Below are 25145 nucleotides of genomic sequence, written 5' to 3' on the forward strand. Positions count from 1 at the left end.
ATTTTCTATAGGTTTGAGGTCAGGGCTTCGTGACGGCCACTCCAATACCTTGCCTTTGTTGTCCTTAGGCCATTTTGCCACAACTTTGGAAGTATGCTTAAGGTCATTGTCCATTTGGAAGACCCATTTGCGATCAAGCTTTAACTTCCTGACTGACGTCTTGAGATGTTGCTTCAATATATCCACATGATTTTCCTGCCTCATGATGCCATCTATTTTGTGAAGTGCACCAATTCCTCCTGCAGCAAAGCACCTCCACAACATGATGCTGCCACCCCCATGCTTCACGGCTTGCAAGCCCCCCCTTTTTCCTCCAAACATAACGATGGTCATTATGGCCAAACAGTTCTATTTTTGTTTCATCAGACCAGAGGACATTTCTCAAAAAGTACGATCTTTGTCCCCATGTGTAGTTGCAAACTGTAGTCTGGCTTTGGAGGAGAGCTTCTTCCTTGCTGAGCGGCATTTCAGGTTATGTCGATATAGGATTCGTTTTACTGTGGCTATAGATACTTTTGTACCTGTTTCCTCCAGCATCTTCACAAGGTCCGTTGCTGTTGTTCTGGGATTGATTTGCACTTTTCATACCAAAGTACGTTCATCTCTAGGCGACAGAATGCGTCTCCTTCTTGAGCGGTTTGACGGCTGTGTGGTGCCATGGTGTACTTGCGCACTATTGTTTGTACAGATGAACGTCATATCTTCAGGCGTTTGGAAATTACTCCCAAGGATGAACCAGACTTGTGGAGGTCTACAATAAAAGGTCTTGGCTGATTTCTTTTGATTTTCCCATGATGTCAAGCAAAGAGGCTCTGAGTTTGAAGGTAGGCCTTGAAATACATCCACACGTACACCTCCAATTGACTAAAATGTTGTCAATTAGCCTATCAGAAGCTTCTAAAGCCATGACATAATTTTCTGGAAGGCACAGTCAACTTACTGTATATAAACTTCTGACCCACTGGAATTGTGATACAGTGAATTATAAGTGAAATAATCTGTCTGTAAACAATTTTTGGAAAAATTACTTAAGTAGATGTCCTAACCGACTTGCCAAAACTATAGTTTGTTAACAAGAAATTTGTGGAGGGGTTGAAAAACGAGGTTTAATGACTCCAACCTAAGCGTATATAAACTTCCGACTTCAACTGTAGGTATTTGGTTGGATGACAAGTTGTCCTTTAAAGTTCATGTGGATAACTTGTGACAATGCTTAAATTGAAATTAGGTTTTTATTTTCGTAACAAGGCTTGCTTCCCGCTTATGGCTAGAAAGAAGCTTGTTCAGGCCACTTTTCTCTCTGTAATTAATTATGGTGACTTGTTGTATATGCATGCAACCTCCTCCATCTTACAGAGACTGGACTCTTTATTAATCATCCTCGTGCTTTATTACAAATGCCAAGTCACTCACCCACCATTGCACCTTCTACCAAATGGTAGGTTGGACCTCACTTTATATGCGCAGAAAGATACATTTGTATGTGATCATCTACAATGTCTTTTTGAGTCAACTCCCTCTTCACCTCTGTAGTTTGGTTTCCTTCACCACCAGCAGTTACCATACCCGGTATGCTAGGTGGCTGCTTCTTAAAGTTCCCAGGGCATTCACAGTATTAGACAAGACTGCCTTCTCTTCTTGTGCACCAGAGGCATTGAATAGTCTACAATCCATGCTTCATCTAGATATATTAGTGCCACTGAATGAATGTAATATATTGATGGGAGACTCTGGTACGGAGGAGTGTAAATGCTTTTCTTATCCTGGATCATGTTGTTGTATTGTATTGTTGTATGTTGTAGTTCTGTAATGTACTGATTGTTGCAGCCTTCTTGGTCAGGTCTCCCTTGAAAAAGAGACTCTGGGTCTCAATGGGCTTTTCCTGGTTAAATAAAGGTTGCAACAAAAAGTAAAAAATAAACAAAACAATCAACATACAGTGCCTTGCGAAAGTATTCGGCCCCCTTGAACTTTGCGACCTTTTGCCACATTTCAGGTTTCAAACATAAAGATATAAAACTGTATTTTTTTGTGAAGAATCAACAACAAGTGGGACACAATCATGAAGTGGAACGACAACCTCAAACAGTCACACTCCAAACTCCACTATGGCCAAGACCAAAGAGCTGTCAAAGGACACCAGAAACAAAATTGTAGACCTGCACCAGGCTGGGAAGACTGAATCTGCAATAGGTAAGCAGCTTGGTTTGAAGAAATCAACTGTGGGAGCAATTATTGGGAATTGGAAGACATACAAGACCACTGATAATCTCCCTCGATCTGGGGCTCCACGCAAGATCTCACCCCGTGGGGTCAAAATGATCACAAGAACGGTGAGCAAAAATCCCAGAACCACACGAGGGGACCTAGTGAATGACCTGCAGAGAGCTGGGACCAAAGTAACAAAGCCTACCATCAGTAACACACTACGCCGCCAGGGACTCAAAACCTGCAGTGCCAGACGTGTCCCCCTGCTTAAGCCAGTACATGTCCAGGCCCATCTGAAGTTTGCTAGAGAGCATTTGGATGATCCAGAAGAAGATTAGGAGAATGTCATATGGTCAGATGAAACCAAAATAGAACTTTTTGATAAAAACTCAACTCGTCGTGTTTGGAGGACAAGGAATGCTGAGTTGCATCCAAAGAACACCATACCTACTGTGAAGCATGGGGGTGGAAACATCATGCTTTGGGGCTGTTTTTCTGCAAAGGGACCAGGACGACTGATCCGTGTAAAGGAAAGAATGAATGGGGCCATGTATCGTGAGATTTTGAGTGAAAACCTCCTTCCATCAGCAAGGGCATTGAAGATGAAACGTGGCTGGGTCTTTCAGCATGACAAAGATCCCAAACACACCGCCCGGGCAACGAAGGAGTGGCTTCGTAAGAAGCATTTCATGGTCCTGGAGTGGCCTAGCCAGTCTCCAGATCTCAACCCCATAGAAAATCTTTGGAGGGAGTTGAAAGTCTGTGTTGCCCAGCAACAGCCCCAAAACATCACTGCTCTAGAGGAGATCTGCATGGAGGAATGGGCCAAAATACCAGCAACAGTGTGTGAAAACCTTGTGAAGACTTACAGAAAACGTTTGACCTCTGTCATTGCCAACAAAGGGTTTTAACAAAGTATTCAGATAAACTTTTGTTATTGACCAAATACTTATTTTCCACCATAATTTGCAAATAAATTCATTCAAAATCCTACAATGTGATTTTCTGGATTTTCTTTTCTCATTTTGTCTGTCATAGTTGAAGTGTACATATGATGACAATTACAGGCCTCTCATCTTTTTAAGTGGGAGAACTTGCACAATTGGTGGCTGACTAAATACTTTTTTGCCCCACTGTACGTGTATCAGGAAACCACAATTAGACCATAGAGTTCCTCCTCATCATTTCCCCCCATTCCAACCCATCCTGGGTGGGAGCCCGTTTTGTCATTCTCAGTGCCTTAAAACCTCTTGCAGCTCCCCCCCTACTTTGTGCAATTTCCGCCTGAAGACATACCCAAATCTAACTGCCTCTAGCTCAGGCACAGAACCAAGGATATGCATATTATTGGTACCAAAGAACACACTCTGAAGTTTGTGTACATGTGAATTGAATGTAGGAGAATAACAGACAATAAATCTGGTTTAGATAAAACAATGAAAAAAAACATACGTTTTTATTTTTATTTTTGTATCATCATCTTTAAAATGAACAAGATAAAACAAACATTCAGATAGGATGATGGGGACAATTTCAGTGAAAAATATAAGAGGGCAACAGCACTTGTGCAAAGTTTCAGAATGACACCTTCCAAAATGAGTGTGCTACATGACATTTATCATGAAGTCACCCAGGTGTCCCACACAAGTAGCCCAAATGTACCGAAGTGGCCAAATTGGTGAAGGTATACATTTTGAAACCAATAACTATACAAAATGCCAAAATGGTATTCTAACACCCCCCCCCCCCCCCCCCAAGAATTGAGAAAAAAAATGACAAAAAAATAATTATTGATTAAAAAATATGAAAAATGTATACAGTGCCTTGCGAAAGTATTCGGCCCCCTTGAACTTTGCGACCTTTTGCCACATTTCAGGCTTCAAACATAAAGATATAAAACTGTATTTTTTTGTGAAGAATCAACAACAAGTGGGACACAATCATGAAGTGGAACGACATTTATTGGATATTTCAAACTTTTTTAACAAATCAAAAACTGAAAAATTGGGCGTGCAAAATTATTCAGCCCCTTTATTTTCAGTGCAGCAAACTTTCTCCAGAAGTTCAGTGAGGATCTCTGAATGATCCAATGTTGACCTAAATGACTAATGAGGATAAATACAATCCACCTGTGTGTAATCAAGTCTCTGTATAAATGCACCTGCACTGTGATAGTCTCAGAGGTCCGTTAAAAGCACAGAGAGCATCATGAAGAACAAGGAACACACCAGGCAGGTCCGAGATACTGTTGTGAAGAAGTTTAAAGCCGGATTTGGATACAAAAAGATTTCCCAAGCTTTAAACATCCCAAGGAGCACTGTGCAAGCGATAATATTGAAATGGAAGGAGTATCAGACCACTGCAAATCTACCAAGACCTGGCCGTCCCTCTAAACTTTCAGCTCATACAAGGAGAAGACTGATCAGAGATGCAGCCAAGAGGCCCATGATCACTCTGGATGAACTGCAGAGATCTACAGCTGAGGTGGGAGACTGTCCATAGGACAACAATCAGTCGTATATTGCACAAATCTGGCCTTTATGGAAGAGTGGCAAGAAGAAAGCCATTTCTTAAAGATATCCATAAAAAGTGTTGTTTAAAGTTTGCCACAAGCCACCTGGGAGACACACCAAACATGTGGAAGAAGGTGCTCTGGTCAGATGAAACCAAAATTGAACTTTTTGGCAACAATGCAAAACGTTATGTTTGGCGTAAAAGCAACACAGCTGAACACACCATCCCCACTGTCAAACATGGTGGTGGCAGCTTCTTGGTTTGGGCCATGCTTTTCTTCAGCAGGGACAGGAAGATGGTTAAAATTGATGGGAAGATGGATGGAGACAAATACAGGACCATTCTGGAAGAAAACCTGATGGAGTCTGCAAAAGACCTGAGACTGGGACGGAGATTTGTCTTCCAACAAGACAATGATCCAAAACATAAAGCAAAATCTACAATGGAATGGTTCAAAAATAAACATATCCAGGTGTTAGAATGGCCAAGTCAAAGTCCAGACCTGAATCCAATCGAGAATCTGTGGAAAGAACTGAAAACTGCTGTTCACAAATGCTCTCCATCCAACCTCAATGAGCTCGAGCTGTTTTGCAAGGTGTAATGGGAAAAAATTGCAGTCTCTCGATGTGCAAAACTGATAGAGACATACCCCAAGTGACTTACAGCTGTAATCGCAGCAAAAGGTACAAAGTATTAACTTAAGGGGGCTGAATAATTTTGCACGCTCAATTTTTCAGTTTTTGATTTGTTAAAAAAGTTTGAAATATCCAATAAATGTCGTTCCACTTCATGATTGTGTCCCACTTGTTGTTGATTCTTCACAAAAAAATACAGTTTTATATCTTTATGTTTGAAGCCTGAAATGTGGCAAAAGGTCGCAAAGTTCAAGGGGGCCGAATACTTTCGCAAGGCACTGTATATACATTTACAAAATAACATGGGTAACTTTTTACACTCTACAATATTTGGATGACCCTCAGTCCTCTATCAAATCAAATATATTTATATAGCCCCAGCCTAAAACCCCAAACAGCAAGCAATGCAGGTGTAGAAGCACGGTGGCTAGGAAAAACTCCCTAGAGAGGCAAAAACCTAGGAAGAAACCCAGAGAGGAACCAGGCTATGAGGGGTGGCCAGTCCTCTTCTGGCTGTGCCGGGTGGAGATCACAGTGGTTGTAGAGGGTGCAACAGGACAGCACCTCAAGTGTAAAAATGAACAGTTTAGTGTTCCATAGCCGCAGGTAGAACAGTTGAAACTGGAACAGCGGCAAGGCCATGTGGACTGGGGACAGCAAGGAGTCATCATGCAAGGTAGTCCTGACGCATGGTCCTAGGGCTCAGGTCCTCCGAGAGAGAGAAAGAGAGAATTAGAGAGAGCATACTTATATTCACACAGGACACCGGATAAGACTCCCATTCGGAGTCAGTGTCACTGTGAAAGAAAATGTTCAGTTAGAATAGTTTCACATATGAGCCCTGTATCAACAGGTATAATAAACAGATATATATAGAGAGTTGAAGTTTGAATATATTATTATTATCTGCTAGATCTACTGTCTCTTTTATATTATGACATTTCAGCTAGATCTACTGTCTCTATTATATTATGACAGACCAGCTAGATCTACTGTCTTTATTATATTACAACAGACCAGCTGTATCTACTGTCTCCATTTCACTTTGGCCATTGATGTGGTCCTGCCCTCTCCTCAACAGCCTCAAATAGGCTATTTCATGTGGGTTGGGGTGGCAGAAACACGCATCTCACATTTCATGACATTAAATGTTTATATATTGCTTCTAAAATAAATAAAAAATCACAAATAATATTTTATATTATTAATTTCAAACTAGGGCATTAGCATGATAAGAACTTACCAGTCCAAAACGATGTCCTCTCCCTTTCAAAAAATATTCCTCCACAATCGCTAAATGAAGTGTCCTACAACAATCTCTGTCTCACCTTCCCAATCAATTTATTCTAAAGTTGTGTGTACATCTGTATATCTAGACTTAGATTTAGCTTTCCATGACTTAGTCGCCATAATGATTGATATATAAACAGCTGAATCTGTGCATTCACCAAACAATGCAGTGCGTAATATGTGTTTCTCCTTCCGGTATGAAACTTCAATAGGGCATGACTCTCTTTACGCTGGAGCTTACTACATGGGTTGGTGTTACAACACATAAACATGGCGTATTGCCGTTTAGCTCAGCTCATTGGCTATCTACCCAGCTAGATTTCAAGACGATCAGTGGTCATTGGGTTAAAAGACAGTCAATCAACGAAACAGTGGGCAAATCATTGGTGCACAATGATGTCATGACTTGTTGTCTTCAAATCGGTTTCTTTCAGTCAATACGTCCCGTGAAATGGCCCATCAGGTTTGATTGTGTTCCAAACAAACCAGTTGATTGCAGTGAAACCAAACATGACTGGAAAAGTCACGTTCTGTGTGGGTGATTTACCTGGAATGTGTCGTCGAAAATGGAATGAGACGGAATTCACGACACAAGCGGTTCACAAAATGTTTCGTGTTAGGCTATAAAAACGGATTTTATCAAACAAAAGATCATTCATTGTGTAACAATGACCATTGGAATTGCAAATAGACGAAGATCGTCAAAGGTAAACTATTTATTTTACCCCTGTGCTGGTTAAAATTGTTTGTTTTTTATGGGGCTCTATGCTCAGATAATCACATCACATTCTTTCGCAGTAAATCCTTTTTTAAATCTGACAACGCAGTTGGATTAGCAAAATTCTAGGCTTTCGATACATGTGAGACACTTGTATTTTCATGAATGTTTAATATGATATTTATGTAGCGATCACTGTATGTTGTGGAATTTCAGCGGGTTCCGTGCGCAGAGAGGTTAATTAGGGATAGGCGTCCCGTTAGCGGGACAGTTGTAAATCACGCAGCGCCTTGTGCCACGATCGCAGATTTTAGAGAAACAACAAATGTCGGTACATATAAGGGTCTTATATCGGCTGAAAGCTTAAATTCTTGTTAATATAACTGCACTGTCCAATTTACAGTAGCTATTACTGCAAAAAAATGCCATGCTATTGTTTGAGGAGAGCTCCTAACAACAAAACACTTTTTTTCACCGCGATGGGTTTGATAAATTCACCTCTAAAGGTGAAATGTGATCTTGCTCTGATTTATCATCCAAAGGTCCCAGAGATAACATGAAGTGTCGTTTTGTTAGATACAATCCTTTTTCATACCCTAGAAAGGGCCATATAGCATGGACAATTGATTTTGTATTTCCACTTGTTCAATTTGCAAAAAAAAAGGAATCGGTGAAAATATAACCCTAAACGTTGTTTCAAACAGTCAAATCACGTTTGTATGTATTCCTCAGAGATCCTAGAATGTAACCAGACTTCACTATATCATTAGGGCTGTAGTATATCCTATAGGACACAAAATTTGGTCAGAGAGTGACACCTTCATGGCACGCCAACGATGCGGACGGTCTTCATTTGATCGACTGTATCTTTGTCAAATAAGCACCAATCGGGGTCAAACAAAGCCAATGAACGAGCTTATCCGCTCATCCTTCCCTTATGCCATAGTTTGTACATCTCAATTGTCATTAGAAACCACATTTGTTTCAGCAAGTCAGCCATATCAGTTATGTTTTATTAAAAGGCAGTAAATGAGGCTGAATGATCTGTTTCGCTGCCAGACAAGGCTCTGCTGATAGCCAGGTGTAGCAGTGGTAAGGATTCATCAATGGTGCTGAAAAGAAAACTCCGCTGTTGGGAACAGCTTTATGTAGGCCCTAACAGTTTGTGGGCACCTTTTGTCACCGTTCTAGTGAAATTAATGTATTGTTTAGTGTTGTGTTGTGGCTTTGCTGGCATGCATCCACATTTTTTTGGTTGGAGTTTGCCCAACCCAGATTTGAATGCTAAAATCATCACTGTATCAAATACATCCAACACATGGTTTTATGCCATGCGCTCTGTTCCAGACATTATTATGAGCCATCCTCCCCTCAGCAGCTTCCACTTGTTTACGGCTGTAAGGCCTGTTGGACTTACTGCCAAATTATTTAAAACGACGTTGCAGGCAGTTTATGGTAAAGAAATCAACACTCAATTATCTGGCAACAGCTCTGGTGGACATTCCTGCAGTTGGCACGCTCCCTCAACTAGAGACATCTGTGGTGTTGTGTGACAAAACTGCACATTTTAAAGTGGCCCTTTATTGTCCCCAGCACAAGGTGCACCTGTGTAAAGATCATGATGTTTAATCAGCTTCTTGGTATGCCACACCTGTCAGGTGTATGGATTATCTTGGAAAAGGAGAAATGCTCACTAATAGGGATGTGAACAAATGTGTGAACAAAATCTGAGAGAAGTAAGCTTTTTGTGCGTATGGAACATTTCTGGGATTTTTTTTCTTTAGCTCATGGAACATGAGACCAACACTTTACATGTTGCATTTACATGTCTTCCGGTGTATATGAGGCTCTTAATGTTTCAGGGGAGATCTATGCACAGCAAGTTATTTGTCAATTAGGCTATTCTTAGAATATTTGTAATGTTGTTGCAATTACATGGCTACTGTTTAATAGAGGGGAATCCCAGTTTTCCAACGGTGCAGATTTATTTAGGCTCTACAGTGGCGGTGGCAAGGCGACAACGACATGAACGCTTAGTTAGCTATACTATACTAACCAGATAACTGCTACAAGTTACGTTTTGAATTAGGTATCTATTTAGTCTGCTGTTTGTCATTATTTTATACCTGCTTCTGAAATGTGCTGCTCTCTCTCCTCTGACAATGGCCCACTTACTCTGGCACACACAGACATTGTTTATTCTTATTTATTTATTTAACTAGGCAAGTCAGTTATGAACAAATTCTTACTTACAACGATGGCCTACGTCAGCCTATCCCGGATGACGCTGGGCCAATTGTGCGCCACCCTATGGGACTCCCAATCATGGGCCGGTTGTGATCGAACCAGGGTCTGTAGTGAAACCTCTAGCATTGAGATGCAGTGACTTAGACCGCTGCGCCACTCAGGAGGGTCATTCCAATGATTGCTGATATGTCGATTTTTAAGTGATTGATAATATTTAAGTGTGTCTTCATGAATGCCATTAACAATAATTATTAAACTAATTTCCATGACCTTTCATGACTTTACAAACCCTAATTTGACAACTTGGAATAGCTCGTCATGGACATTCAGACTGGCTCGAGTCAAGTACTGCCTTCGTGCACAAAACATCCATTGAATTAATCAAATAATTATCGCTGAAGCTTATTTTATTACATCACTCACACCTGAAGATATTAAAATGTTATATTCATCCAATGTCTGCCATGTTTTTGGATGAGGTGATGACCTCGTCGCTGCTCCTTGTGTGCACTGAGTGCCAAGTGCACATGTAATGTTGATCAGTATAAACCGGATGCAACCCTAGTAATAGGAAATCCATGAATCGGTTTATGGGAATGTTAGTAGATTACCTCGAGAACAACGGTCGGACATCTTGAACGGAGTCTTCAATTCTTATTATTCCTCAGTGCTAGGCGTAAATCGGACAATTTGTATTAATAAAACCCCATAATGCAACACCCTTTGAAATGCAGGGGATCATCGACTTGACAAAAATGAATCGCTCAAACGCGCCCATTCTCTCTGTTTGAGTCTGGGTGCACGTTAACTGGAAACTCCCAGCGTCGTCCGGGGTAGGCTGTCATAAATAAAACATTGTTCTTATCTGACTTGCCTAGTTAAAAAAAGTTTACATTATTTACATTTTTAAAAAATAACCATCAATTCGGCCCACAGGGACAATAGAAAACGACCCTGGGTTTATAAGCGCGGATATCAATTGAAATTGACTTCAGAAATAAGAACAAACTCAATGTTTGCCATTAATGAATTGACCCTCCTCAAATGTTTGAACAAGTCTGTATTATTCCAAACAAATAAAATTACAGCTCCTGACACTGTGACTGAATGGAATCTCACTGCCATACAGAACTACGTCTCCCAGAATCCAAGCCTCCTTTTACCGGCCTAAACGTCACATTCCTGCATTCCCCGGTGTCTGGAAGCGTAATCTTTTCTTTCCGAACACATTTCTCTCCGGAGAAATACACCGATGACACGGCGGGTTTAATATCAGGAGGTTCTTCAGGATTCCCCCAGCTGTCCGAATCCAAGATTTGGGTGAGGATCTATTGTTTTCTGTCTTATTTTGAAATGATGTTTTGCCGGTTAAGTGTTAAACTACAGTAGGGTAGATAGTTAGCTACGGGTGTGTAGCTAAGCAGATCCAATGCGCTGCGCCCTGTGGCTAAATAACGTTTGAGTACATTTCAACTGATTGTGGCTTGCGGTAAAACTGTGACTGCCCTGTATAACTATAATTATTACAGGCAACATTTGGCTTTAACTTTGAGGGTTAATTCAACTAAATGACATTTGCATTAGTTGATTATCAAAATGTCCTATGCAGACTTCCTAGCCAGACAAACCTGTTGACATTTTATTAGCTAGTTCGTCAGCCTCGGTTGCATCACCTTTGTTAGATGCAGACGGCAGATCCAGCCAGGCAGGCGATGTAGCTAGTCAGGCAGTGTAGGGCGTGGAAGCACCGGAGACCGGACAGATGTTTTCGTTCAACATATTTTCTGGCTCGCGCACTGCACGGTAGAACACCGACCGATTTCGATATCTAACGGTTTGGGATCCGAAATCCGTCATTGTTGTTATTATTCGCAGATTTGTGTTACTCTCATAAACCATGAACGATAGACCCAGCTGAGACAGTTGGCAGTATAGCTAGATGCTATATTGTACCAGCTAGCCCTGGCCTATACAGTACCAACATAGCCAGTCAGGTGAGTGCAGCCCATTAGCTAGCTGAGTTTTTGATCAGAACACATTTACTTGGTCATTTAGCTAGTTAGCTACCTAGCCACAGATAAAAGGGAAACTGTTTCTTTAAAAAAAACATTTTTTAGATATCTTTAACCTAGCTAACTAGTAAGTAAGCTTCATTTAACAGTTACAGACGGTCCTCCAGGTTATTCACTAGCCTGGTTTCCTTGGATTTCTAAAGAGATTATGTCCGAGCCACACCAATCAAATACAATTAAAATAAATGTCTGCACTATTGCTGAGTTGAAATTGAGGCAAGCCCATACATGTTCAGTTGGCATGGTATCTGAGGAACAAACGTTTTTCCTGCGATGTATGTATGTGTCTATCTATGTGCATGGCTGAGGTATGTGGGGGCTGATACTTTCAATCAGGTTGCCCATCCGAGTGACTGATAAAGGGTTGTTGCATGCATACACATAATAGGATGCATTTGAAAATGTTATTGCTGTCACTAACAAGCTCATGGATCTATAGCACCAAACAATGGTATTTGAAGACATTCATGTGAAAACGCCTGCTGCCGGTATGCTGTGTCTGTTGTCCGTGGTAGGTCCGGTTTAACCAGTGTCCTCTGCCGGTTTAACCAGTGTCCTCTGCCTTTTTTCTCTCATTGAGACACAATCATCTGAGAGAGAGTACATAAGTTATTATCTGCATGATGTCAAGACAACCCACCTAGTTTCTGCCCTATTGCTTTCATAAACCCAGTCATCAGATCTGTGAAGGGTAGTGAACGAGAGCAGAGGGGAGGAAACATCTTCCTGGGATGAAACACCAGCCCTATAGAGATCATGTAATGTATTATTCTGTATGTACTGGGATTCATGTTATTCTATTGCATAGCCTGCCTGGGCCTCTCTCATCAGTGTCTGGGCAGTGTTGTGTCAACTTAGGCTGTAATGTTTTGTGTCAGGTCAGCTGTGGAAAAAGCCCCAGTCAGTTATCTAATCTAAGTGCTCTCTGTGTTGATATCTGTTGCCTACTAATGCAGTCCTGAGGTCACAACCTATGGCCCTCTGTCACGACGAGACCTGAGATGATGATCTAACTCAGCGGTTCCCACCCTTTTTTGTTTACTGTACAACCAACTGAACTTTGCTCTGCCCAGAGTACCCCTGAAGAAACCCCCTCATGTGCATTTTATCAGTAGACCTATGGTCTCATGAGTCTTCTCAAGTACCCCCTGTGGATAGACCAAGTACCCCCAGAGGTGCTAGTACCCCTGGTTAGGAACAACTGACCTAAAGGACCTGGCTTTGGTAGTTTGTTTCTCTAGTCAATACTTTTAACCACCTAATGTTGCTTCTGTTATTTGGTCAGTATTTGCCTTGGAATATATCTTTCAGCAGGTTGTTGTGGTTTAGCTAATAGATGTTGTTCTTGGCTTTGTTGGTGACTGGTAATACTTTCACTAATGACACCGAAAGTCCTCTGCTTATCTATCTTTGTTCATTGGCCACTGTAGCTAGTCCTGGAGAGCTTACTACTCCTAACAAAGTTTTTTTGTAATCTCATCTGTTTTTGACAGAAAGCTTTGAGTCCTTAGGCTAGCTTTCCTGTCTTGTCTGAAAATGCATGTATTAGTGCCCCCATAGGCCCACTAGATGTATGATGTTCTGCATGTCATACACACTCAGGCTTGGTTGTAAGAGAAGACCTTGTGCATCAAGCCTGAGGCTTTGATGGTGAGCCAGGCAGTTAGGGCAGCCTAGAGGGCCTATGCTATGCCTGCACGCTCCTGTCCCAGTCCCTGCCCCTACTACCAATGACTCACCAGGGTCAGGCCAGGGGTACAATGGTCCCATTGTCATCCCCAAGCCTTTATGTTAAGATGGGGTCCTCCTCTCTCCCGTTGCCCGGTCGCCCCTACAAGCCCCTCATTGCAGCCATGACGGCCTCTTCTCTACCTAGGATAGCAGATTGAGATTCAGCCTCTTCTCTACCTAGGATAGCAGATTGAGATTCAGCCTCTTCTCTACCTAGGAGAGCAGATTGAGATTCAGCCTCTTCTCTACCTAGGATAGCAGATTGACATTCAGCTCACACAGAACTGTTTACCCACACTGTAGGGTCATGTCATTTCAGCAGCCCGTGACACCCACCATCTCAGATTGTTCTGAAATGGTTTCTGTAGTTAGAAACAGATAAGCATTCCTGCAACATCATTTAGTTGAAAGATAATTTGAAATTAAGCTAAATGATTGAACCCAAATTGGCCTTTTCAATTCATAGGATTTATATAATATTCAATCAATATTCAATATTCTCTCAGGACATACGGGGAAAGGCTAAATAGTGTACATACTGTGCTGCTGTCTCTATGCATCTGTAGTCAGTCTGTAGTCAGTGTGCCTGGAAGTGAAATCTCCACTGAGTGATGGACTGGCTGGGGCGTATTGTGTTGTGGAATGTGCTGCCATTGGAGTGCATTCCACTGACATACCTGCACACAGAGCACACCATAAACAGTCCCCTGTGTTTGTGTGTATGTGCTGTGAGAGTACTTGCATAACCTAGCACCAGCACTAGTCTCTAATACGATTTCACAGAAGAGCATTATCAGTGACAGCCTATAACCTAGCACCAGCACTAGTCTCTGAGAAGCCGCTAGCCACTCCAGCTAAGAGTTTGTTAAACTCCTTGTGTCAGAGCAGGCCTGGGAGTGAACTCTGCTGCCTTAACACATTGTGTATCAGCTGGTCTAGGCCTTCCGGTATCCTTTCACACAAGGAGTTTAACAAACTCTTAGCTGGAGTGGCTAGCGGCTTCTCAGAGACTAGTGCTGGTGCTAGGTTATAGACTGTCACTGATAATGCTCTTCTGTGGAATCGTATCAGCGTTGAAAAAGAAGCCAGCCATGACAGACGTAGGCCTATCCTTAAGTTATCCTCATGATTGTATAACACCCTCTCATTAATGCCCATTCATTCAACAGAGTGATAAAGTTTTGTCCTGGGGTTGACCCTGTACCTCCCTCTGCTCACAGCACAAAGGATGGTAGTTCTGGTCTATTTATTTATCCTGGCAGTGGCCATAACTGTAATGATGCAAGGAACCACATCACAAAATACAATTATCACTGGTATTGACAATGGAAGGCTGCTGCTGGTCTCTGATCCCATGTATTATATCTCCTGCCGTTGTGGCCTTGAGCAAGGCATTTTAACACACCACAAAGTAAAATACTGCTCTGTATAAAACATGTGGTCCGTCAACCCTCCACCTGGAGAGCTACTGGATGTGCAGGATTTTGAACCAACCCTGCTCAAACACATAAGTCAGCAAATCAAGGTCCTACTGAGCAGCTGATTTTTATTTTTTCGTCTTTTTAAAAAAAAAATTACAATGTTGTGTGTTAGAGCAGGACTGGAGCTAAAGCCTGCACACCCAGTAGCTCTGCTGAGCTCTCCTGGAGGATTGTCAACATTACAATTACAACCAAAGACTGTCTTTTATAAAATAATTCTGTCGTTCAATGAACCAGGTATTATTAAATGGCCAAGATGTTTAAACATTTGTAAAGCTAAAATATTCAGTTTTCAGAGGAAATCTTGACAGCATACGAGTTACTTGTCATTCAGGCTATTGTAAGAATATTATCTAGATTATCACGGCGGTGTCCCGATTTTCATCGTCATACTGTCCTTCTCTCATTCCGTAATTTACGGTATTACTGGCATACCACACAAGGGGGCGCTAAAAAGCCCATTGGGCCTCTATTACTAGAAGGCTAACAAAATTAGCACAAACTAATATTGAAATTACAGAGACTCTGTTAGCTATAAGGAGCGAAAACGGACAAACTAATTGAAAATCCATCTCATAAAGTAATACAAGCATAGCTAGTAGCTACCGAATGTCATTTTTGGTGTGTAAACATTTACAAGCGAAAGTGAATGAAACATTGTGCAAATGAAGAAAGTTGTGATGTATGATTTTCTGAAGGTAGAGCAACATGTGTACACGGAGCAGAGGGGAGAAGAACGCAGGAGGGGAAAAAAAACTCTAGTAGGAAGCACATGGACAAAATGGCAGCTTTACAGAACTCATCCAGAGCTCTTTGATGACTGGCAGAAAGCCATTAAGATATCTGATAGCAAACATTTTAGTAGTGAATTGCATATGTGTAATTCCATCACCTCGTGTGCTGCACCACAGAGACTCTCCGATAGATATAGAACTCTATGGATTCACCAGCTCCCTCTTTCTACCATTGTACTATTTACTAACTAACACGTGATTGGCTCAACTTTACTGGGGGGACTATGGTAAGCTTCATAATTTGACAGGTGAAATGAGGAACACAATCTGCTTTACGTCTTCAAGTATTGCATAAGTTGACTACAACGTTTATTGAAAAACCATCCTGCGGCTTTTCCCAGATTCCCCCGGTATACCGCCCCGGCCCACTAAATGGTTAACTAGCCAAACTACACAATATGTTTTAAATTGGCAACATGTGAAGTGTTGGTTTCATGAGCTGAAATAAAAACCCAGAAATGTTCCATATGCACAAAAAGTTTATTTCTCTACATTTTTTTGGCACAAATTTGTTTACAAATTGAGTGAGCATTTCTCCTTTGCCAAGATAATCCATCCACCTGACAGGTGTGGCATATCAAGAAGCTGATTAAACACCATGATCATTACACAGGTGCACCTTGTGCTGGGGACAATAAAAGGCCACTGTAAAATGCGCAGTTTTGTCACACAACACAATGCCACAGATGTCTCAACTTTTGAGGGAGCGTCAAATGGCACGCTGACTGCAGGAATGTCCACCAGAGCTGTTGCCAGAGAATTCGACTAACAGATGCATATCTGTATTCCCAGTCATGTGAAATCCATAGATTTGGGTCTAATGAAATTATTTAAATTGACTGATTTTTCTCATATGAACTGTAACTCAGTAAAATCTTTAATTTTTTGTTCAGTATAGCAATGATCTAGCTGTCCCTCTGCAGCAGACATATGGTGAGCAATGTGGTTGGAACATCAAATCGCAATAAAATCACAGTATCGAATCACAATACATATAGAATTGCAATACATATTGTATCAGCACCTAAGTATTGTGATAATATCGTATCATGAGGTCTCTGGCAATTCCCAGCCCTAGTGTGTGTGTGAGAGAGAGTGCCACAGTGAGGTTATCCACTGTGGTGAGCAAGCAAACACGTGATGAATTGCCTGTCATTACTTCCTCTATTTTTACTCTGCGATGGCATTTCTCTCTCATTGTCATAGGCTAGTCCTAATTGATTGTATTTTTTTTACAGCCAATGACTGCAGACATTTTTCAAATTGGTCCTAATCGAACAGATAATTGAGTAGAGTATTGTGTAATGATGTGTATTAGCTGTCGTCATTGTTGAAGTGTGTATCATGTCATTGACGTGTGTGTTGTCTCTGTCATTAGACACCCACTTCCATTAGTGTCAGTCCTACTCTACATGGAGCTCTAGAGAGGAGGAGAGACCTTCATCTGTGAGCTACGCTCGTCACCAGCGCCTCTGCACTGCAGCCTTCCCACCTCCACACACTTGAAGACTCTGTAGAGCAGCAGTATTCAAAGTCGGGGTCACGACGGGGAAGTGCAGTGGGGTCGCCTCAAAAAATAAAAAAAGTATTTACATTTTTTTTTTTTTTTTTTAAAGGTTGTGTCTTTTAGATTTGGGGTTGGGTGGGGTCCTGTGAAATTTGTGCCCCAGAAATTGTGGCTGAAGTCCCTGCTGAAAAGGTTTGAATACCACTGCTGTAGAGTGACTGTGCTGTATCTAACAGTTGTATCTACTGTTGGCATAATGGGGCTGTTCTGTGGCTTTGCAATACATGTTTGAGTCTCTGTCTGTATCGTCATGCAGTGTCTCCCATCGTCATGCAGTGTCTCCCATCGTCATGCAGTGTCTCCCATCGTCATGCAGTGTCTCCCATCGTCATGCAGGGTCTCCCATCGTCATGCAGGGTCCCCCATCTTCATGCAGGGTCTCCCATCGTCATGCAGGGTCTCCCATCGTCATGCAGGGTCTCCCATCTCCACTACATCATGTGGCTCCACTTTCCTTTTTTCTACTTGTCACCTGACTGTTCTGTTAGCCCATGATGTCTCATCCTGTGTCCAGTTTCTCTGTGCTCGCTGTGCTCCAATCGATCTCGGGACCCCATGATGATCAAACTAGGCATGCTCCAATTCACATCATCAGTCATCACTCCTCTGGAGAGAACCAGTTAGTCTGCACTGTCTCAAACTTAATCTGCAGCGTGTGTGTGTGTGTGTGTGTGTGAGAGAACAGGGTGTCTGGGAATAATCTACTTCTAGGGATTGTCTTTATTATCCAGCACACAGACACACACGGCATGGCAGGTAGGGCTAATCTGAGCCTCTAGTCATTGGTGTGACATTTTTACAAATGAGTTAAAAATGAAATGCTGAAATATCTTGAGTCAAGTATTCAACCCCTTTGTTATGGCAAGCCTAAATACACTACCTGACCAAAGGTATGTGAACACTTGCTCGTTGAACATCTCATTCCAAAATCATGGACATTAATATCTAGTTGGTCCACCCTTTGCAGCTATAACAGCCTCCACTCTTCTGGGAAGGCTTTCCACTAGATGTTGGAACATTGCTGCAGGGACTTGCTTCCATTCAGCCACGAGCATTAGTGAGGTCGGGCCCTGATGTTGGGCGATTAGGCCTGGCTCAGTCGGCATACCAAAGTTGTTCGATGGGGTTGTGCAGGCCAATCAAGTTCTTCCACACAGATCTCGACAAACCATTTCTGTATGGACCTCGCTTTGTGCACGGGGGGCATTTTCATGCTGAAACAGGAAAGGGCCTTCCTCAAACTGTTGACACAAAGTTGGAAGCACAGAATCATCTAGAATGTTATTAGCATCTGTAGCGTTAAGATTTCCCTTCACTGGAACTAATGGGGCCCGAACCATGAAAAGCAGCCCCAGATCATTATTCCTCCTCCACCAAACTTTACAGTTGGCACAATGCATTTGGGCAGGTAGTGTTCTCCTGGCATCCACGAAACACAGATTTGTCCGTTGGACAGCCAGATGGTGAAGCGTAATTCATCATTCCAGAGGACACGTTTCCACTGCTCCAGAGTCCAATGGCGGTGAGCTTTACACCACTCCAGCCGACGCTTGGCACTGCGCATGGGGATCTTAGGCTTGTGTGTGTCTGCTCGGCCATGGAAACTCATTTCATGAAGCTCCCAACGAACAGTTATTGTGCTGACATTGCTTCCAGAGGCAGTTTGGAACTCGGAAGTGAGTGTTGCAACCGAGGACAGACGGTTTTTACAAGCAACGTGCTTCAGTTCTGTGAGCTTGTGTAGCCTACCACTTCGCAGCTGAGCCGTTGTTGTTCCTAGATGTTTCCATTTCACAATAACAGCACTTACAGTTGACCGGGGCAGCTCTAGCAGGGCAGAAATTTGACAAGCAGACTTGTTGGAAAGGTGGCATCCTATAATGGTTCCATGTTGAAAGTCACTGAGCTCTTCAGTAAGGCCATTCTACTGCTGTTTGTTTGTCTATGGAGATTGCACTGCTGTGTGCTCAATTTTATACACTTGTCAGCAACGGGTGTGGCTGAAATAGCCGAATCCTCTAATTTGAAGGGTTGTCCACATACACAAAAGTAAGTTCAAGAGTAAAAATGTGCTAAACAAGTCACAAGTTGCATGTACTCACTCGGTGCACAATAATAACGTTCGCTCCCCACGAGACACTTGCGTTCAGTCTGCATGGTCAATGCAACGATGTTGATGACCATGCTGTTTCCGCTTTGCTTCTTAGCATGAATCCACAAGCGTTATATAATTACACTATTACTTTGTTTCTTACAACTGCAAACAGCTAGTTTGTCTTAGCAAGTTGTGGCTAAATCGTGTTAGCCGCTAATTCTAATCGCTAGCTAATAAATGTACTGAGTCAGAGCAAACGTAGTTAGCTATACAGCCTGATACCGGTGATGGTGTAGGCCTAAATCAGCGTGTTTGTGCGACCGTATCTTCTAAACGAAAGAGGACTAGGCGAAGCATAAGTATGTTGGCTACATGAAGTATGTAAGAGAGAACATTTGTAGGCAAGGGTCCCCTAGGAAACACTGACCAATACTTTGGTTCCTGGTTCCTACCCTGTCATAATAACTCCTCGTTCGTTGTCATGTCTAACACTGTATTCAAAGTACCCATTATTACATTCTATTTCCATGATTCCAATAGTTCACCCAAGTGTTTTGTTCAAAATCGGAAGTCAAATCACAATTGCAACATTTGGTTAAAAATAAGACGTAGATTTTTTTGCCCATATCGTGCAGCCCTACGCGGCAGTGTGGAAATGATCTCAAATGAATGCAGGAAATGCAGAAATGTATGAAAATGTAGACCATTTTTGGGGGTTGATGTTTAATTGAACAGAATAAAGAAAGACCTACTGAAATCACTTAGAATGTATGTGTTTCCACCCTAGGGTCACACACTACTCACAAAGCAAATGTAGAACCTCAAAAACATCATCTAATACCATCAAACCGCAAAAAATGTGAAAGATACTGTGATACGGTATTTTGACAAATCGTTATTAATTACACTTTGGATGGTGTATCAATTCACCCAGTCACTGGATACAGGCGTCCTCTAACTCAGTTGCCAGAGAGGAAGGAAACCGCTCAGGAATTTCACCATGAGGCCAATGGTGACTTTAAAACAGAGTTCAATGGCTGTGATAGGAGATAACTGACATTGTAGTTACTCCACAGTTTGTGGCGGTCACAAAATTTTGTCAGCCGGTGATTGTCAAGCAAATAACTGTCGATCTCACGGTAATTGACCGTTTAATGAACGTAAACACATTTGGCATCTCCTTGCTCCCACACACAGCCTACAAGACACTGACACAGACCTTTGGAACATCTACATTTAAAAAAGTCAAATCCATGTAATATAGTCTCCACCTTCACAATAAATCCATGTAATATAGTCTCCACCTTCACAATAAATCCATGTAATATAGTCTCCACCTTCACAATACATCCATGTAATATAGTCTCCACCTTCACAATACATCCATGTAATATAGTCTCCACCTTCACAATACATCCATGTAATATAGTCTCCACCTTCACAATACATCCATGTAATATAGTCTCCACCTTCACAATAAATCCATGTAATATAGTCTCCACCTTCACAATACATCCATGTAATATAGTCTCCACCTTCACAATACATCCATGTAATAGTCTCCACCTTCACAATACATCCATGTAATATAGTCTCCACCTTCACAATAAATCCATGTAATATAGTCTCCACCTTCACAATAAATCCATGTAATATAGTCTCCACCTTCACAATAAATCCATGTAATATAGTCTCCACCTTCACAATAAATCCATGTAATATAGTCTCCACCTTCACAATAAATCCATGTAATATAGTCTCCACCTTCACAATAAATCCATGTAATATAGTCTTCACCTTCACAATAAATCCATGTAATATAGTCTCCACCTTCACAATAAATCCATGTAATATAGTCTCCACCTTCACAATAAATCCATGTAATATAGCCTCCACCTTCACAATAAATCCATGTAATATAGTCTCCACCTTCACAATAAATCCATGTAATATAGCCTACACCTTCACAATAAATCCATGTAATATAGCCTACACCTTCACAATAAATCCATGTAATATAGTCTCCACCTTCACAATAAATCCATGTAATATAGTCTACACCTTCACAATAAATCCATGTAATATAGCCTACACCTTCACAATAAATCCATGTAATATAGCCTACACCTTCACAATAAATCCATGTAATATAGTCTCCACCTTCACAATAAATCCATGTAATATAGTCTCCACCTTCACAATAAATCCATGTAATATAGTCTCCACCTTCACAATAAATCCATGTAATATAGTCTCCACCTTCACAATAAATCCATGTAATATAGTCTCCACCTTCACAATAAATCCATGTAATATAGTCTCCACCTTCACAATAAATCCATGTAATATAGTCTCCACCTTCACAATAAATCCATGTAATATAGCCTCCACCTTCACAATAAATCCATGTAATATAGCCTCCACCTTCACAATAAATCCATGTAATATAGCCTCCACCTTCACAATAAATCCATGTAATATAGTCTCCACCTTCACAATAAATCCATGTAATATAGTCTCCACCTTCACAATAAATCCATGTAATATAGTCTCCACCTTCACAATAAATCCATGTAATATAGTCTCCACCTTCACAATAAATCCATGTAATATAGCCTACACCTTCACAATAAATCCATGTAATATAGCCTACACCTTCACAATAAATCCATGTAATATAGTCTCCACCTTCACAATAAATCCATGTAATATAGCCTACACCTTCACAATAAATCCATGTAATATAGCCTACACCTTCACAATAAATCCATGTAATATAGTCTCCACCTTCACAATAAATCCATGTAATATAGCCTACACCTTCACAATAAATCCATGTAATATAGCCTACACCTTCACAATAAATCCATGTAATATAGCCTACACCTTCACAATAAATCCATGTAATATAGCCTACACCTTCACAATAAATCCATTATTTATTTTAGACTGCTCTAAAGAAGCATGGAATTAAGAAAATGTAGTCTATTTCAGAAGAACAGAATAGCATATTCTTGAGTTATCCTGATGTGGCTATGTCAAATGTCTGTGGGCTATGTGGCTATGTCAAATGGCTGTGGGTTATGTGGCTATGTCAAATGGCTGTGGGCTATGTCAAATGGCTGTGGGCTACACTAGTTAATTTAGCAGACAAGATTGGCTTGGAATTCTGTAGCCTTATTTTATAGCATGAAGAATACAGTTGAACAAAGCTGAATAAAAGGACATTTTCTCTAAAACATTTTAGGGAGTGCGCACATGCGGCTATTTTGTGTAGTGCGGTTAAGGAATAAATAGGTACGCTTAATTTAGGGGCGCAACAGTATTTGGACAAATTCCCTGAGGTGTATTAAAGTAGGTAAAATGTGAAGTATTTGGTACCATATTCATAGCACACGATGACGACATCAAACTTGTGACGACACCTTTTTTGGATACATTTGCTGTTTTGGTTGTTTCAGATTTATTTTGTGCCCAATTTGAAATTTATGATAAACTATTGCATCATTTTGGATTTACTTTTATCTTTAATTAAAATAGAATATGTTTCTAAACACTTCTATATTTAATGTGAATGCTACCGTGGTTAAAGATAATCCTGAATGAATCGTGAATCATGATAAGTGCGAAAGTTAGACACAAATATCATACATGCTAATCTCTCACCATTATACTAAGAGGTTAGCATTTTTTGTGTGTGTGTGGAGGGGGGGGGGGGTTATGATATTTGTGGGTCACCAGATATTTTGTTACCTCCCAGTTAGTTGGGGTAAACGCTCAGCTTAATCACCCATAGGGCCCCTCAAGATGGCGCTGACAGAGATAGTCGCCTCGCTTCTAGTCCTTAAGAAACTATGCACTATTTAATTTTAAAAAAAGTATTATTTCTTACTTTGTTAGCCCATAAAATCTTAAGTCTTATTACATACAGCCAGGAAGAACTTACTAACATTACCACCAGAAATACAACTTTCCTGAAGCGGATCCTTTGTTCACACCACCCAGGACATTGGATCTAATCCCAGAGGCCGACCCAAAACAACGTCGGCGCAGAAGAGGTAGACGAAGCGGTGTCCTGGCCAGACTTCTAAGGCGTGCACACACCACCCACCGTTTCCGAGTATATTGCTCGCCAGTGTCCATTCTCTAGACGACAAGGTCGATGAAATTAGGGCAATGGTTGCTTTCCAGGGAGACATCAGAGATTGTAACATTTTCTGTTTCACGGAAATATTGCTCCTTCGGGGGATGTTGTCGGAGTCAGTACAGCCACCAGGATTCTTCATGTGTCGCGCTAAAAGAAATAAACATCTCTCTGGGAAGAAGGGCGGGAGTGTATGCTTCATAATTAACGACTCATGGTGTAATCGTAACAACATACAGGAACCATAGTCCTTCTGTTCACCTGACCTAGAATTCCTTACAATCAAATGCCGACCATATTATCTCCCAAGGGAATTCTCGTCAGTTATTGTCACAGCCGTGTATATCCCCCCTCAAGCCGGCAAACTACCTGCCCTCCAGAACACCTACAGCACTCAATGTCACAGGAAGGCCAAAAAGATCATCAAGGACAACAACCACCCGAGCCACTACCTGTTCACCCTGCTACCATACAGAATGCGAGGTCAGTACAGGGGCATCAATGCAGGGATCGAGAGACTGAAATACAGCTTCTATCCCAAGCTTAAACAGCTGTCAGTAACACAGAAGCTGCTGCCTACATACAGACTTGAAAATCATTGGCCACTTTAATAAATGGATCACTAGTCACTTTAATGTTTACATATCTTTCAATACTCATCTCATATTTTATACCATCTATTGCATCTTGTCTATGACGCTCGGTCATCGCTCATCCATATATTTATATGTACATATTCTTATTCCATCCCTTAAGATTTGTGTGTGTTAGATAGTTGTTGTGGAATTGTTAGATTACTTGTTAGATATTACTGCACAAGAGTTTCGCTACACTCGCATTAACATCTGCTAACCATGTGTATGTGACCAATAAAATTTAATTTGATTTTGCTCTGGTCAAAAGTAGTGCACTATATGGGGAATAGTGTGCCCTTTGGGACATGCCCATAGTATACAGTGGCTATGGGTGATTACATATCAGTGTAAATAACCACATGAATGCTTACCATATCTCCAGAACCACAATTACATTTGCCCTCTTAGATTAGGTCAGTTCTCCAACTGTCCTCTGAGGCAGTTCATGTGAATCAAACACCTTATGCTGAGAGTTTACCCCCATCTAACTGGGAGGCAGTGGTAGAAAACGTACCCAACTGTCCTCTGAGGCAGTTCATGTGAATCAAACACCTTATGCTGAGAGTTTACCCCCATCTAACTGGGAGGCAGTGGTGGAAAACGTACCCAACTGTCCTCTGAGGCAGTTCATGTGAATCAAACACCTTATGCTGAGAGTTTACCCCCATGTAACTGGGAGGCAGTAGTAGAAAACGTACCCAACTATCCTCTGAGGCAGTTCATGTGAATCAAACACCTTATGCTGAGAGTTTACCCCCATGTAACTGGGAGGCAGTAGTAGAAAACGTACCCAACTATCCTCTGAGGCAGTTCATGTGAATCAAACACCTTATGCTGAGAGTTTACCCCCATGTAACTGGGAGGCAGTGGTAGAAAACGTACCCAACTGTCCTCTGAGGCAGTTCATGTGAATCAAACACCTTATGCTGAGAGTTTACCCCCATGTAACTGGGAGGCAGTGGTAGAAAACGTACCCAACTGTCCTCTGAGGCAGTTCATGTGAATCAAACACCT

General features: G+C 41.4%; 1 protein-coding gene across 1 annotated transcript in view; it reads left to right on the forward strand.

Moving 5' to 3' along the window:
- The first annotated feature begins 10254 nt into the window (after nt 1–10254).
- The window catches only part of ctif (CBP80/20-dependent translation initiation factor), a 192740-nt gene continuing 177849 nt past the window's right edge, over nt 10255–25145 (forward strand). Inside the window, exons 1-2 of the mRNA XM_036937075.1 lie at nt 10255–10445; nt 10701–10932. The gene's annotated coding sequence lies outside the window, so the exon portion shown is untranslated. The remainder of the gene's footprint in view (nt 10446–10700; nt 10933–25145) is intronic.

This window comes from Oncorhynchus mykiss, chromosome 12 (assembly GCF_013265735.2).
Source record: "Oncorhynchus mykiss isolate Arlee chromosome 12, USDA_OmykA_1.1, whole genome shotgun sequence".
In the NCBI taxonomy this organism is placed as follows: domain Eukaryota; kingdom Metazoa; phylum Chordata; class Actinopteri; order Salmoniformes; family Salmonidae; genus Oncorhynchus; species Oncorhynchus mykiss.